Genomic DNA, 14859 nt, shown 5'->3' with positions numbered 1-14859 from the left:
ATATGATTCTTTCCAGATGGTTATTTTTCAAGTTTCAGAAATGGAAAAATATGCCTTAAGACAAGTTATACATAAAAATGATGCCTTTCTTCTTTGTCTCTTCTTGATTTTCATTTATTAATCTCTGCTGTTTACTATGAAGCAATGTGCTAAAGAAATCTGGTCAGAATGACATCTGATTAATTGGGCAGGGCACTTCCTACATAGCTCTTTGCTGATAACCCAGCTGTCCAAGAGCCATTTCATTATAAGGGATGCAGAGGCAGGCGACAGTCACAAAACCACTGGGAAGCCGGGTCTGCTCTAACAGATTGACACAATTTGTATCACTGGTGCTCAGAACCTACAGGGCTTGCAAAGCCCAGAGCCAAGGACAGGCTCTGCCTCTCGGGACAACCTATATTTCTCTATGCCATTTCCTCATTCTTGAAACGTTGTGAAGAAAATGGTTCCTCTTGAACACACCCTAATCCATTTACTCGATGCAGAGTTAGTTACTCTGCTTTTATATCTATAGTGAGACACGCACGCACACACACACACATAACCAGATAGTGTTTTACAGACATATTCTAGAGGTAAAATATCACATTCGGGTAGCCGTTACAGCTAAAGTTAACAATGCACTAATGTTGAGCAACTGAAAGCTAAGTGTTTTAGCTCCTCTGGCTGCCCCGTTTTACTGAGAAAGTATGTCATCTGCACATTCAATTACGTAAATTCAACCGCTGTCTACGGTCTTAGTGGAAAAAATAATGAGAGGGCAAGATAGAACAATTTAAACAATGTGTGTGATTTTGCCCTCCGTTCCTCTCAAAAGACACAAGTACCACGGTGACTGAATCAGGCATCCTGAATCAGCGGGTCTCCCTACCTCGGGTCTTGGCTTCCTCGTGCCTCTCACATTGGGAGCTCTTTGTCGCAACGAACCTGGCTCAAGGATAAAGCTGACTACATCATTTTTTTTCACCATAGATGCTGATGCTACACATGAGTGCTTTAAAATGGGGCTAATTGCAGCCCATGTCACAGCTAGGAATCCTGTGTGAACAGGCAGAGTGAAAGGTACTGAGAAACATCAAGTAACAAACCAGAGAGTAAAAAGTCCAAAGGCAAAACAGAGGCACCGAATAAGAATGGAGTTCAAGCAATCAGAAACACAAAGGTCAAAGTCAGTCGAAGGTGACAAAATGTTCGCGGTGATTTCAGAGTAGGAACTGTTTTCTTCTTTATAGATTTCTCCATTTTACAACTTGTCTGCAATAAGCATGGGTTAGTTTATGAGGAGAAGAAAACACACTGTGAAGACACTAACCATGAAAATGAGAGTGGATAAAGAGAGAGAGACTGGAATAACACAGCCTGGAACTGGAAAGTACAAGGGCTGGGAAGCCACAGAAAAGGCACTGAAAACCTAAGTTCATTTCTGTCCTATTTTTCTTTTCATTTTTTTTTTTTTAATTTACCATCTCTTTCCTTTTTATTGTTTACAAATGAGTTTGCCTGACCAGGTTTTTAAGCCTTACCAGTTTGACTGCTAAATTTTAGGAGGCCCCCCCTTTCAGGATTCCCTTGCCTTTTGTATCTAGGAGAATTGGGGGTGGGGGAGGGGCGGCCATTGGGAAGGGGAGGGGAGGTAGCAATTACCTGACTTTCCCTGCACCTTGCATCTCCAGCAGTTCCAGGAACCCAGGTCTTGGCTCCATCACAGTGGCCTCAGAGGGAGAGCAGAACTGAGTCTCCTCTCTAGTCTGGAATCCCCAAAATGCAAGAGGCCTTTTCCCTGATTCTGCACAGCAGTATTGAGACCAGTCTCCAACTTCTAATATGATTTCATTTATAGTTCAAGAAGAACAAAAGAAAGCTACAACAGAGAAAAACTTGCCTCTATCCCTAGAATGGGCTCAGATGCTTCCTCTGGGAGTCCCTTATGGAGATATCCCCTGGCCTAGCCTCAACTCAAAGTGTAGTCAAAGCCATCTCCCTTCCTTACAGTCTAGGTCCCACAGCCACATCTCCCAAGGAGAAAAGAAGTGCCTCCTCATCCCAGACCATAATTTTCATTCCTAGTAGATCCACTTTTAGCCAGGGTGATCGACAGAGGCTATACATTCCCACCCAGAGCAAATGCTACCCTCACTCACAAGAATGTGGTCCCATTCTTTGGTCCCAGCATGAAATTAATATAAAAGAACAATAATCCAGATCTCAAATAGATCATCAAAAATCCAGTCCATCCCCTACTCCAACCCAGTCTGATCCTCCCAGAATGAAATGGAATGAAATGGAAGATCAAATCACTTCCCCTGGAGGCAGTAGTTCAAATAGTAATCTCCAGGTCACCCCAGACACAGGTAACCATATCTAAGGCACCGTGTACTCTAAATCACCCAGAAAAAAAGAAACATGAGGAGCTCTGACTCACACGTGGGCAACAAATGTACATGATCACACAGGGCATTCAGTTTCTCAGTCAAGAGTATCTCTATGATTTTACAAGCCCCCCAAATAAGAGCTGGTCTTGCTTTACATTTGCGTAACATAGAGACAATTTGGTGATTCTCCTAGAACAAAAACCCAGTCTGACCCAGACAAGTTCAGAAAGCTGACTTTCTTATAAGACAGAAAATCTTTGCAGCTTCTAAATGACAGGATTTTTTTCAGCTTTTACTCGTAAATGTTTCAAAATCTTCAGACACATTTTTCGTTAGGTCATCCTGCTACACTCATATAATTTTTACATGGCTATGATCATATTCCAGATAAAATATTGCATTTGACCTTTCTTTACTTTAAATGATGCATACATATGTTCTTGTCTCATCTATGTTGTTTAAAATTAAAATGATGTGAGTGTTGTAATAATAGTGATATTAATAGTGAAGAAAGCAGACTCTCCAAGTGGAAAGGGTGGAAGTCAGTGCAACCTTAAGCAAACTCTGTTAAGTATATCATTTATTTTCAGAGCCAGTCTCCTCCCTTCTGAAACCTCCCTCTGTGCAGTACATCCCCAGCATTTGGTGAGATGCCTAGAGTAAAGTAGGTACTTGGTAAGTCTTTGTTGGGTAAATGAACAATTGAATAAAGAAGTGAATGAGTACTGTTCCCCTCTGCAATGACCACTCTGACTTGTCTTCTCTTCTCTGCAGCATCTCATGCCTTAGACCCATCGAAACACCTCTTATTGTCAACATAGCCCCATTGTGTTCTCGGTAATTTTAAATTATTGCCTTTAAAAAAAGCAAATTTTACAAACTCATCATTTTAGGAAGTACATTGGATCCCTAAGGAGGACCTCCACTAAATAGGCCAGTGCTTTTTGAAGAATCAGTGGCTTGCTTGACCTGGGAAATTGTGGCCTGCAACAGATTAGAGTCAAAGTTGTTCCAGGTCTGTGTTTTACATTTTGTGTTCTCCACGCTCTTGTTCAATATTCTCCTGGTTTCTCAGGAGACATGCTTTCTCAACATAATGAAGAGGGGCATGAAAGGCCTCACCGAAAGCCCAGAAAGAATGTGCCATACAAACACAGTGGTTAGAGGCATAGACTTTAGATCCCAAAGGACTTTGGTTCAATTTCTAGAGAATGTGAGTCTCATTGTCTTCATCTGTAAAACAGGAATAAATCAGATAATATGTGCAAAGTGCAAGTACTGTCTGGCATATATGAAGAACCCAATACATGTTAGCTCTCTCTCTCTCTCTCTTTTTAAATAATGATGTAGGCTAAGCAGCAAATAAGAGGTGATTGTTTTCAAGTACTTCAGTAAAGGAGTGAAGAAGCTATTTGAGGGATAGACATAGCCTTTGCTACAGCTCAAATAATATAATTTACATCACAGATATCAAGTATACCACAGCCTGCCACCATTCTCTCCTCCTGTGCCCATGACAGACATCATTAATCAAACCCAGACTTGGCCTCAGTCATCTTCTCAGAGCTGACTCTACTGATTAGTATTGTCACAAGAAAGGAAATCTATTTGCCATTCCATGTTTATCTGGTTCTCTCCTCTGACTGTGCCAACATTAGCCCAGAAAAGAACACTCTTTGATCAGACAGTTGTATAAAAATTTTTTTTAAATAAGGCATTAGGCTCAACTACTTGGTTGTAAGCTTCCATTCACCTCAGGTTATAAAGTTACTGAGCGCCAACACTGAGAGCTAATGAACTCCTGTTTTTATCCCCAGTGCAGAACATTAATCCCTTACACTGAGGAGGTCTTCAATGAATAGTTGTTGGATTTCACGCTGTTTCAAACCCTGAAGCTGGAGTGTATAAATTCACCCCTGCTCAAACTTTATTCCCTTTGTTTTCCTTTCTCTTCACTGCTTCTCTAAACATTCTCTTTGATTGTCATTAGCTAATTTCCCAAATGAAGACTAAGTTTCAGGAACTGTGGATGTTTTCAGGCTGGACAATGCCTTTTTGAAGAGCAACCTGACATTTTATTAGACCATTCTCTGTCCCAAGATGGGGAGCAAGTAAAATAATATGCCAATTCATTCTTTAACAATAGCAACAGTGAAATAGCTTAAATTACAGAAGAATAAGTGTTTTAAGGGAATTTTTTTTTATTGTTATAACTCTTTTGAGGTCACAACTCAAGGTCTTTTCTTCAGGTTATAAAGGAACCATTTAGCTGAGCTTGTGTTTTCTTTGTCAATTTTATGCCAAATAAATACATGGTCCTAAGGCAAGGTGGCAAGGGACAAGATGATAAAGATAGCTTCCACAATTCTCTTTAAGAACTTCCATCTTACCTCTGCATCCTGGCATGCCAAGGCATGTGCTGGTACATCACAGCTGTGTTTATACAAGAAAAGTGAACTGGAGAGTTACATATCCAAGCAGTGAAACCATTCCAATCTGGCTAATTGGGGTTCCTAACTTATCTTTCCTCACTAATATTTATTTTGGGGGAGGCTGAGCACTTTTGAAAATGGCTGTAATTATATTATCCCTATAAACACAGCCTAGGTGACCTGTTTTGACCATGCCTCAAGACTAATCAGTTATTTTCTTTCTTCTCACCTCTGTTTCTTTCATTTGGTAAGAAAATATAAACTAGTTTTGGATTCCCATAGTGATAGAAAAGTTCATCCTTCTTCCTCAAATACTTGCACATTTCTAAGCAGCAGGTAACAGACATCTGGGCAGAGTTCAGGGCTTGGGACAGTGTTTCTTACTTGGAGTTTTGTGTATTCTTTTCTTGCAGCAAAAGGAAAAAAAAATTAAAATGCTTAAACATTTCTAGACAATGCTTCAGCCTATCTGCTGCATCCTGCCATCACTTGTAAGTGAACCATGGAACACGCATTCTGAATATAAAATCACGGGGGAACCATGCTGGCTTTGATAAATGCAGTCCTGTGCTTTAGCAACCCCATATAACAGGCCAACAAATTATGTTCCGTCTCCCCCTCTGTGCCTTGCACAGTCCCAGGAGGATTGCACCGTCGTCAGCTGAAAATCCCCAGAGTAGCTAGCTGGGAAGCAAGGGGAATAGCATAGCAAGGAATAGCAAGAATATTGATTGTAGGGCCACCTCTCTAATTAAGGAAACACAGGGGTTGTGATTCTGAGGACCTTACAGCACCAATTTCCCAAATCAACCTGACGTACTTGCTTTTCTATCTGATGTCCCCTGAGGGTCTACCAAAGGCTTTGTATTCAGTGCAAGAGAAACAAGCACTGCAACTGCATGAGGTCAGTTTTCCATTTTGACTTCTGAGTATGGACGCTACATACCAAGACCCCATGTTTCAAATTGTTGTTCCCAAGGCCCAGGCAGGACAAGATTGAGTGAAGGGGCAGCACCAGTTCTACCTAGTGTGGGTCTCTACATGGGCTACATGTCCCACCATAGGAAGACCACCACCTTCTGGCCTGAAAAAAAAAAGGGGGGATGATTACAATCTAAGACATAGGATGAGCATCAGTCTCTGGAGCCCAAGAGTGGCATGTTGCAGTGCCAGCCGTTCTACCTAATAGCACATTTCTTAAATTCTCTGCTCTCTGCTGGGTTCAGATGTTAAGTCAGGGTAATAATAGTATCTGCTTAAAATTGGGTTCCTGAGAATTTAATCATATAATCCATGTAAAATGCTTATACTATCATCTAGTAAATACTAAGTGCTCAAAAATGCTAGCTGATAACTAACTCATCATTGAGTGTTTTGAGCAAGAGGATAAAAGTTCTCTGCTGAGATCAATCATGACTTAGTCTTGCTAAACTAGTGAATTAAATTGCTGAAGAGTGTTAGAAATGAGGTTTATTTGGCCTGCAATTATATAGTATTATGGCCGAGGAATCTTAAAATACCCCAAACTGCAGGCATCCTCTCAAATGCCTCGTTCAGGGGATTGAGTCACTCAAGGAATAATGGCAGATGGAATCAAAGTAACACTATCACTAGAACCTTTGGCTCCAAATCTCAATGCAGAGAATTTGAGTGGACTGGACTGGACCATGTGGAACATTGCTTTTGTCTAGTTAGACAATCAATCTATCACACCTGCCAGCTCCAAAATGAATAAACCCAGACATTCACAGACTACAAAACAGAACATGTTTGCTTGCAATGCCCACCTTCAAGCTGGCCTGGGCTGTGGTCAGTGAAGTGGCTTGCACAACTAACTGCCACACAGGAGAAGAAACTGCAGAGAGATGACCCAACTTGTTTCTGAGGCAAAGATCCTGGTCATGCCACTACTTTGGTTGCATGGAAGGAAGAAGGGAAAAAGAGGAAAGGCAAGAGGAGATAGATGAAGAGACCCAGAGACAGAGAGAGGAGCAGGTACAGACACCATTTGACAGGAGGCTTATGACTCCAGTGAAGAGAATTACCTGGAAATCTGGAGAGAGAAAGAATCCCCCACTGGTGAGTGACCTTTGCCTACATCACAAGGTACACAGTGACTCTACTCTACGTTAACACTCTTGGTCCGATCATTATGCTTGATTTTCACCAAGCCTCATTGGAGGGAAGAGAAAAAAACTGGCCCGAGTATATTGAACAAAGTCAGGGATCTACTGAAGAATCCCCTGGAGCGGAAGCCAAAAACTCAATGGGATTCCACTTGTTTTGGAAAACACTTGCTCATTACTATCTTAATATCTTCAAGTCAAGGCCATTTCTACCATGCCTATGGAGAAGAATTGTGACTTTTAGAATATTTATGGTATTTTATCAAGCCACATACACTATATCAGGGTTTCTCAACATTGGCACTATTGATATTTTGTGCTAAATAATTCTTTGTCCTGTGGGCTGTCCTGTCCATTGTAGGATGTTCAGTAGGATCTCTGGACTCTATCCACTGCATACCAGTAGCACAACTCCCCCACCCCAAGTTGTGACAACCAAAGATATCTCCAGACATTGTCAAATGTTTCCTCAAAGGCAAAATCAGCACGAGGTTGGGAATTACTGCACTAGGTTATGCCATTATAACAAACAACTGCCAAATCACAACCAGTGATCTTTATTTCTTGCTCACACTACATGTCCATTGTAGGTAGGATGGGAGCTTTGTTTCTGTATCAGGCTAATGGAGCAGCCACCGTCTGGAGCATTGCTATTCATTCAGCAGGGCAGAGGGAAAGACAGAGTTCTTTGTAAATCATACACTAGCAAACAAGTTTTCCACCCAGAAATGACACTTCCTCCTTCCACTCACATTTCATCAGCCAAAACAAATCACATGGCCACACATAGCTCCAAGGGCAGGGAAAATGCCATCCCATTAGCCCAGGAGTGGAAATATTTGGTGAACAGCACTAGTGACAATCACGGCTAGCATGTAAAAAGTTCAAAGCTTCCTCCTACGTTCATTTCTTTATTATCTTTACTAGTTCCTTGCTCCTATATTCTTTGTTTCTCATCTTTTTCTAATTTAAATTAGATGTTTGCTTACTAATTTTTGTCTTTCTTCTTTTCTATTCCAAGCAAATATAGCTTTGAATTTGCTTCTAGCACCATCTTTCTTATATCCCACAAATTTTAACATGTAATGCTTTTGCTATTGTTCAGATCCAAGAATTTTCTAATTTTCATTATAATTTACCTTTTGACACAAGTTATTTAGAATTATGCTTTTCTTAGTTTCTATATATAAAATATTTTGGGGGGACAATTCATTTTTTTATGTCTTAACTGTGGTAAGAAAATAGGGCCTATATGAATCAGTATCCACATGATGCTGATTTTTTTTCTTTTTTTTAATGCTGATTTTTAAAAATTTGTTGGGATTTGGTTTATGGCTTACTAAAGAGTCCATTTCCATAAATGTTATATGTATCTTTGAAAATGAGTATCTTTCATTGTTAGGTTATAGAACTACATGTGACATATAAATCAATGTTAATTTTATTATTCAAATATTCTCTATTCTTACCAATACTTTATCTGCTTGATCTGTCAGTTTTTGAGGAAAGTTATGTTTAAGTTCCCACTATGATGTTTGTCAGTTTCTTTTTGTAATTCTTTCAGTTTTTACTTTATATAATTTGAAACTATATTATTAGGTACACACAAATTTAAGAACATTATCTTTCCCTGATGAGTTGAAACATTTTCATTTAAATGGTAACACTCTTTATCTTCAGTAATGGTTCTGCCTTAAACTCTATTTTGTCGGATATTAACACAGCTATACAATCTTTCTTCTGGTTGCCTGGTATGTCTTTTTCTATCCTTTTATTTTTCAACCTTTCTATGCCCTCAAAATTTTAGGTGGATCTCTTTTAAACAACAAACACCTGGGTTTGTATATGTGTGGTTTTCCTTTTTTCTCCTTTCTTGCCTTCTTTTCAATTGCTTGTGTTATCTCACTCAGTCTTTTTTCCCGAGATTATTTTCCTTCCTTCCAAAGTCCATCCTTTCAAAGTGATTTTTTTAAAGATTTTATTTATTCATTTAAGATGGAGAGAGAGAGAGCACAAATGAGCAGAGGGAGGGGCAGAGAGGAGAGAGAAGCAGGTTCCCCAATGAGCCGGGAGCCCAACATGGAGCTAAATCCCAGGACCCTGGGATCATGACCTGAGCCGAAGCAGACACTTAACCATCTGAGCCACCCAGGTGCCCCTTGAAGTGATTTTTTTAGGAATTGTTGGTAGCTTACAAACACTTTCAGTTGTTGTCTGTATGCAAGTTTTTTTTTTTTCCAACCATTCTTGAAAGATAGTTTAATTGGATATATAATTCTAGGTTGACAGTTTTCTGCTTTCAGTCTTTGAAGATATTCTGGACTCCATTGTTGCTACTGAAATTCAGTCCTTGTTGTTTAATTATTTTTCATTTGTAGAAATTAAAACTAAGTGTATAGATGATCTGGAGGCCTTTTTCCTGTTTGCTTTTAAGATTTCTTTGTTTTACTATTATATGTTTGGCCACAGATTTTTTTTTATCCTGCTCATTATTCTTTTTTAATCTGAAAATTTTATTAACTCCAGGAAAATTATCAGTCATTAGCCCCTCAAATGTTACCCCCTTTCTTATTCTCTTCTCCTGGAACTCTGTTTAGACATAGTTTAGATTCTCTTAATCTATGACTATTTCTCTTAACATTTTCCACCTCTTTCTCTGTGTTGTGTTCTGTGTAATTTCTTCAGGTTTATCTTCTAATCCACTAATTTGCTTTTTAATTGTATCTAATCTGTAATTTGATTCACCTATTAAGTTTTTATTTCAATAAGTCTACTTTTTTAAGTTTTATTTGCTCTCTTTTTCAAATTCCCCCAAGAGTTTTATAGTCTCTTATTTATTACTCTCAGCATAATTCTCTCTCATGGAAAACTAGCATAAAAAACAGGTATATGTAAAATATCTCATAATAACAACAGCAATCAAGACATGATGCTCCTTATACAAATACCTGCGAGGCAAATCCCCCCTGAGTTCAAATTGAGAGAATAAAAGAAGTTTTCTCTTTTAATGCTATGTTTCACTGGATAATAATAGCTATGCAGACACATTCTCCTTTGGCCCTAAGTGTTTGAAAGCTTAGAATCTATATTTATCCCCAAGTGCAATGGCTTTCCTCAGCCTAGACTTTTTGATTTAACTATTCCTCTTTCCATCTTACCTTAAAAAACTAAAACAAACAAAATTTGTACCCATGTATCCACTTCTATTATATCTGTATTTTCTATTATAAGCCTACTCAGCTCTTTGGAAACTATATGAGGCAAAAATAACCATAGTAACAAATGTCCCTAAGCCTCATTTTCACTACCTGTTGAAGAAAAGGTTGCACTAGATGATTATTTATGGATTTAAAATATCTAATAGTTTGGTGCAAAGAAGAATGAAACTTCTTAGCAAAACACAGTTGAAAACTTATGGTAAGTCCTCTAAATTAAGGCTTTCAACCTAAACTATTAAGAACATCTTAGTATAGCAATATATCTTAAGTTTATTTGGAAAATCATTAAAATAACCCAGCTTCAAGCACTCTGCAACTCCCGTCAAGAGATGGAGTCTTTCTCTCCACTCCTTGAATCTGCACTGGCTTTGTGACTTGTTTTGATCAGTATAATGCAGCAGAAGTAACATATCAGTTCTAAGTGTAGGCCTTAAGAGGATTCTCATCTGTTCTCACATTTTTGGGATAATCCCATCACCATGTGAAGAAGCCCAAGCTAGCCTCCTTGAGGATGAGAGACCACATGGAGGCCCATCTAACAACCAATACCAACACCCAGATATGCAAACGAGGCCATGCTGGTCACTAGCTCCCCCTAAGCCACCAGCTGATATGTGACTACAAGAATGAGTCCAGTTAAGGCTGGCAAAAGAACCCAGTCCAAACTGCTGAACCACAGAATCATAAGCTAATAAATAATTATTGTTTTAAACCACTGAGTTTTGGGTGGTTTGTTACACAGCAACAGCTAACTGATACTGTTATTATACTCACTATTATTTCATTTGATGCTCTTCACAACTCTGTGAAATAAGCAAGGTAGATAATATCCCCATTAGTGAAATAAGAAAATAGACTGTATTACTTCTCTGTTACAGTGGACTCTCAAATGGAGTGTGTGGAAAATTACTCAAACAGATATGGAAACAATACAGCTTGTTTTCATCCTTATTTTCATTAAAAAAAGGAAACAAATGGAACTTTACTAATATCAATATACAGCAAGTGAGCAAGATGTATATAATTTATCACAATTGTGCATACATTACAGATGCATGCTCAAAGATGTTTTATTGATAGTGATGTGACATGAAAAAGTTTGTAAACAACCACCTTAAGCAAAATGGTAGAAGAGAACAGTTTAGAATACAGGTCTGTGAACACTACTATCCCTACCTGGACTGTAGGACCTCCAAACCCAAAGAACAGGAAGAATTGAGCAGAATTTAAAAATGAATAGAAGATTTGCTACAGCAAATGAAAGAAGTTCCAATGACTAATTGCTTTCTTTTGAGGAATTAGGCATGATAGTTAAAAATTCAAATTATATAGTTTTCTAAAGCATAAATAAAATATCTCAGTGTGGAAGGAATGCATTTTTTAAAAGCAGAATAGATTAATTTAAATTATACCCTGGTGGGCATTTCATAATTAGGTTTATATATGATTGCATCTGGAAAACATCATTCTTCTCAATACGAAAATTATGCAATATGTATTGTATTTTGGGAGAATCATATGAAATTATTTTGCTTCTCCCAGCAGCATGAAGGTCCCAACTTGTTTCAAGAATAATTATGAAACTATCCTATCATATATGTTATATGGAATAAAAAATATCACTGGTCCCCAAATTCCATATCCAGCAGATAGGAACAAAATTGTTTTGTGGAATTTAATTGATAATTCACTGAACTTCAACCACGTTCTCTAAACAATGTCAACAGGGGAAAGACATTGGAATCCAGTTATGTGATCAGCTAGCCAAGCATTTTTACATGGCTGTGTTTATCAGGAATTATGAAGATTAACTGATATAATACATATGAAACTCTCAGAATAATGGTACATAGAAGTACTCAATGCAGGTGACAGGAATAGGATTAAATATGTAATCTTTGAGGAAACTTTGGATTGGCCCATCTCCTTTGTCTTCACACATAAACCATTAGTTCCAGGTAGGAGCCGTTGTCAGCCTGGCTGCCTTAGAACTGACCATCATCTAAGGCAATTTTCTCAGAATCCCTAATTTTACAGATGAGGAAGCAAGCTCACAGAAATTAAATGACTTGTCCATGAAAACTCACATCAGAGTCTAAAGGTCTCCTAAGCATTTGCTCTTTCTATATATCAGGCTACCTACAGCCATCATTCTAGGACAAATGCAATTTTATATTAGAGCTAACATGAATCTCAGAAGTAACCTCACAGACCCTTTGGAGTCCTCTCCCTGGAGGTTCCAGGATGAGGAACTTGCCAGTTTATAACCAATGTGCCATGACCCCAAAGCCCTGACATGATATGACTCCCTTGTTCACACACACATAAACACACCTAAGTGGCTTTACAAAAGACCCCATTAGAGCTTCACCAAGCAACACCTTCACCTATAATAAGTGTAACAAATACACCATCAGTTCATACACACTGTGAAGGGCAGGCAAAATAAACCATCTTTCAGAGTTCAGCTCACTTTGGGCTTTTCTTTAGTATAGGGGTTCTCAACTGGGGATGATTTTCCCCCAAGGGGACACTTGACAATATCTAGAGACAAATGGGGAGGAGGAGGTGTGTTAATGGCTTCTAGTAAATACAGGTTAGGGGTGCTGCTAACATCCTAAAAAGCACAGGACAGTCCTCTACAACAAAGAATAATTGAACCCCAAAGCTAGCTATCATCACAGTTAGGAAACCCTGCTTTAGTAACTATAAAACCAAGGTGCCTCCTGTAAGAGCATAGACACTTTTGGTTGACATTAAGCAACTTGCTTTAACTCTCATGGCCTCTTTTCAATTTGTCAATAAAACGGGGGTAATAACAATACTTATCTTACAAAATCCTTGTGAGGATTGAACAAGAAGATCTATGTTAAAGCCCTGGTATAGTGCCTGTCTTGCAATAAACAGTTGAATCATTCATTCAGTAAATATATATTGAGCCACAAGATGCAGTGGACATAGGGGTGTGTGAGAACACTTATTTTCTCTATGTTCAGGGAGCCACAGTTTAGAGGGGGAGACAGACATTAATCAAAGAGTCACACAAACAATAAAAATTAGCTGTCATTTTTGTTGTTATTAATAAGAGAACTTCCTCCTTTTGTGGATGTCCCCATGCTTCTACTCTTAAGCCTTTTCTGTGATTTTTCTGATATAATCCAAGAAGGGCTAATACCAAAGGTGAGTGGGCTAAAAGTCTTCCATGCCCACAGTAGGATGGAAGAGCAGAAAAGCTCTTTGCTCATCTGTCAGCTTTTCGACCTCTGAGAGAAGCTGCCCCCAACTTCTAATTGCCTGCTCCAAACTCCACAGTGTCTGGGGAAGGGGCACGTGATCCACAAGCAGCCCTGCCACCGTGCTGCGTTGCTATAGTAAGGATGCCCTTTATTGATCAGACTTGCCTGGAGTCATGTAACTCTCCAGACTGCTGCTGGGCTCCCCAAGGAGCAGTTGGCAGGCAGCAACGTCTCTCTGGACCAAGGCTGATCCCCAGCCCTGCCCTCTCTCCCATCCTGGACACATAAGCCTGCCCACAAAATCACCTAATGCTTCTTTGTAGTGTCTTGTCATTCACACACTAATTTGAAGTCACAGATCAAACTGGATAGAGACACTAGGGAAAAGAGACTTGAAGATTCCCTGCCTCCCCTAAAGCGACACTGCAGTCCTGCATCAGCAGCCAACAAACCCCATCGTTTTCCCCAGAGAATCTCTCTCCTACCCTTTAATTTCACCACTTTCCAGAGTCTCTCCATCTTGCCAACATTTTTATTACAGGAAGTTTGACACCGTATCTTAGAAGAAGTGCAATATGTCTGCTACCGATTAGAAAGTCGATGCCCTGAGAGGTTAATGGACTTGCTCAAAGGTCACAATCTGGTTAGTAACTACACAACCCAGAGACATACCCAGTTTCTCTAGTACCCTCAGAGAATGAGGCAGCCAAAAAGTGTTTCCACATAGACTCTTTTTTTTTTCTAGCTTTTTAAAAGGCAAGATTAATAGTTTCTTCCTATAAATATTTGTGTAGAAATATAGATGAGGGGTCATTATTTCTAAAAAATAAGGCATTAAAGTTTTCTTGCTTTCTTAGGAACTCTAAATGTCATTGAATATTCACATTTATCTATTGAACACCCACCCCCCTCCCTCCCCAATGACCCACATATGTTGGTGATCTGAGTTCACTGTGGGTACTTGTTGGTAAGGATGCTCAGGCACAGCGGTCACATAACTAAGTAAAAATCTTATAGCAAGTCAGCAGCACAGCCAGAATTTTGGGTTTTAGTTAATGCAAAATTCTTTCAGCCAAAGAAAAAAATGTACAGAAAGGATTCTGCAGTGTTCTATCCCATACCTGTGGCAGGCATCACTAATTGATCACAGCACCTTTTCCTTGCAGGCATAGATTCAGTCTCAGAATCCTCCTTAAGACCATGGTCCAAACAGCTGTTACCCATCAACCAGTTCAACTTAATATGTGGTGACACGGGAAAACCTCTTCAAGCAGAGTCCATTTCACATGAGACTTAAAGATGAAATAAGGAGAGATATGAGGAGTCAGAGGAAGAGCGTTCTAGGTAGAGGGAACGACACATGAAAAAGTAACAAATGTGAAATGATACTGACATATTCAAGGAACTGAAAGAAGGAATTCTGGTTGTACTGCAATGAGCAAGGAGAGGAGTAGCAGGAGATGAAGGTAGAC

The sequence above is a fragment of the Mirounga leonina genome, unplaced genomic scaffold (genome assembly GCF_011800145.1).
Source record: "Mirounga leonina isolate KUSES-001 unplaced genomic scaffold, KU_Mleo_1.0 Mir_104, whole genome shotgun sequence".
Taxonomy (NCBI): domain Eukaryota; kingdom Metazoa; phylum Chordata; class Mammalia; order Carnivora; family Phocidae; genus Mirounga; species Mirounga leonina.
Note: the sequence above shows the minus strand (reverse complement) of the source record.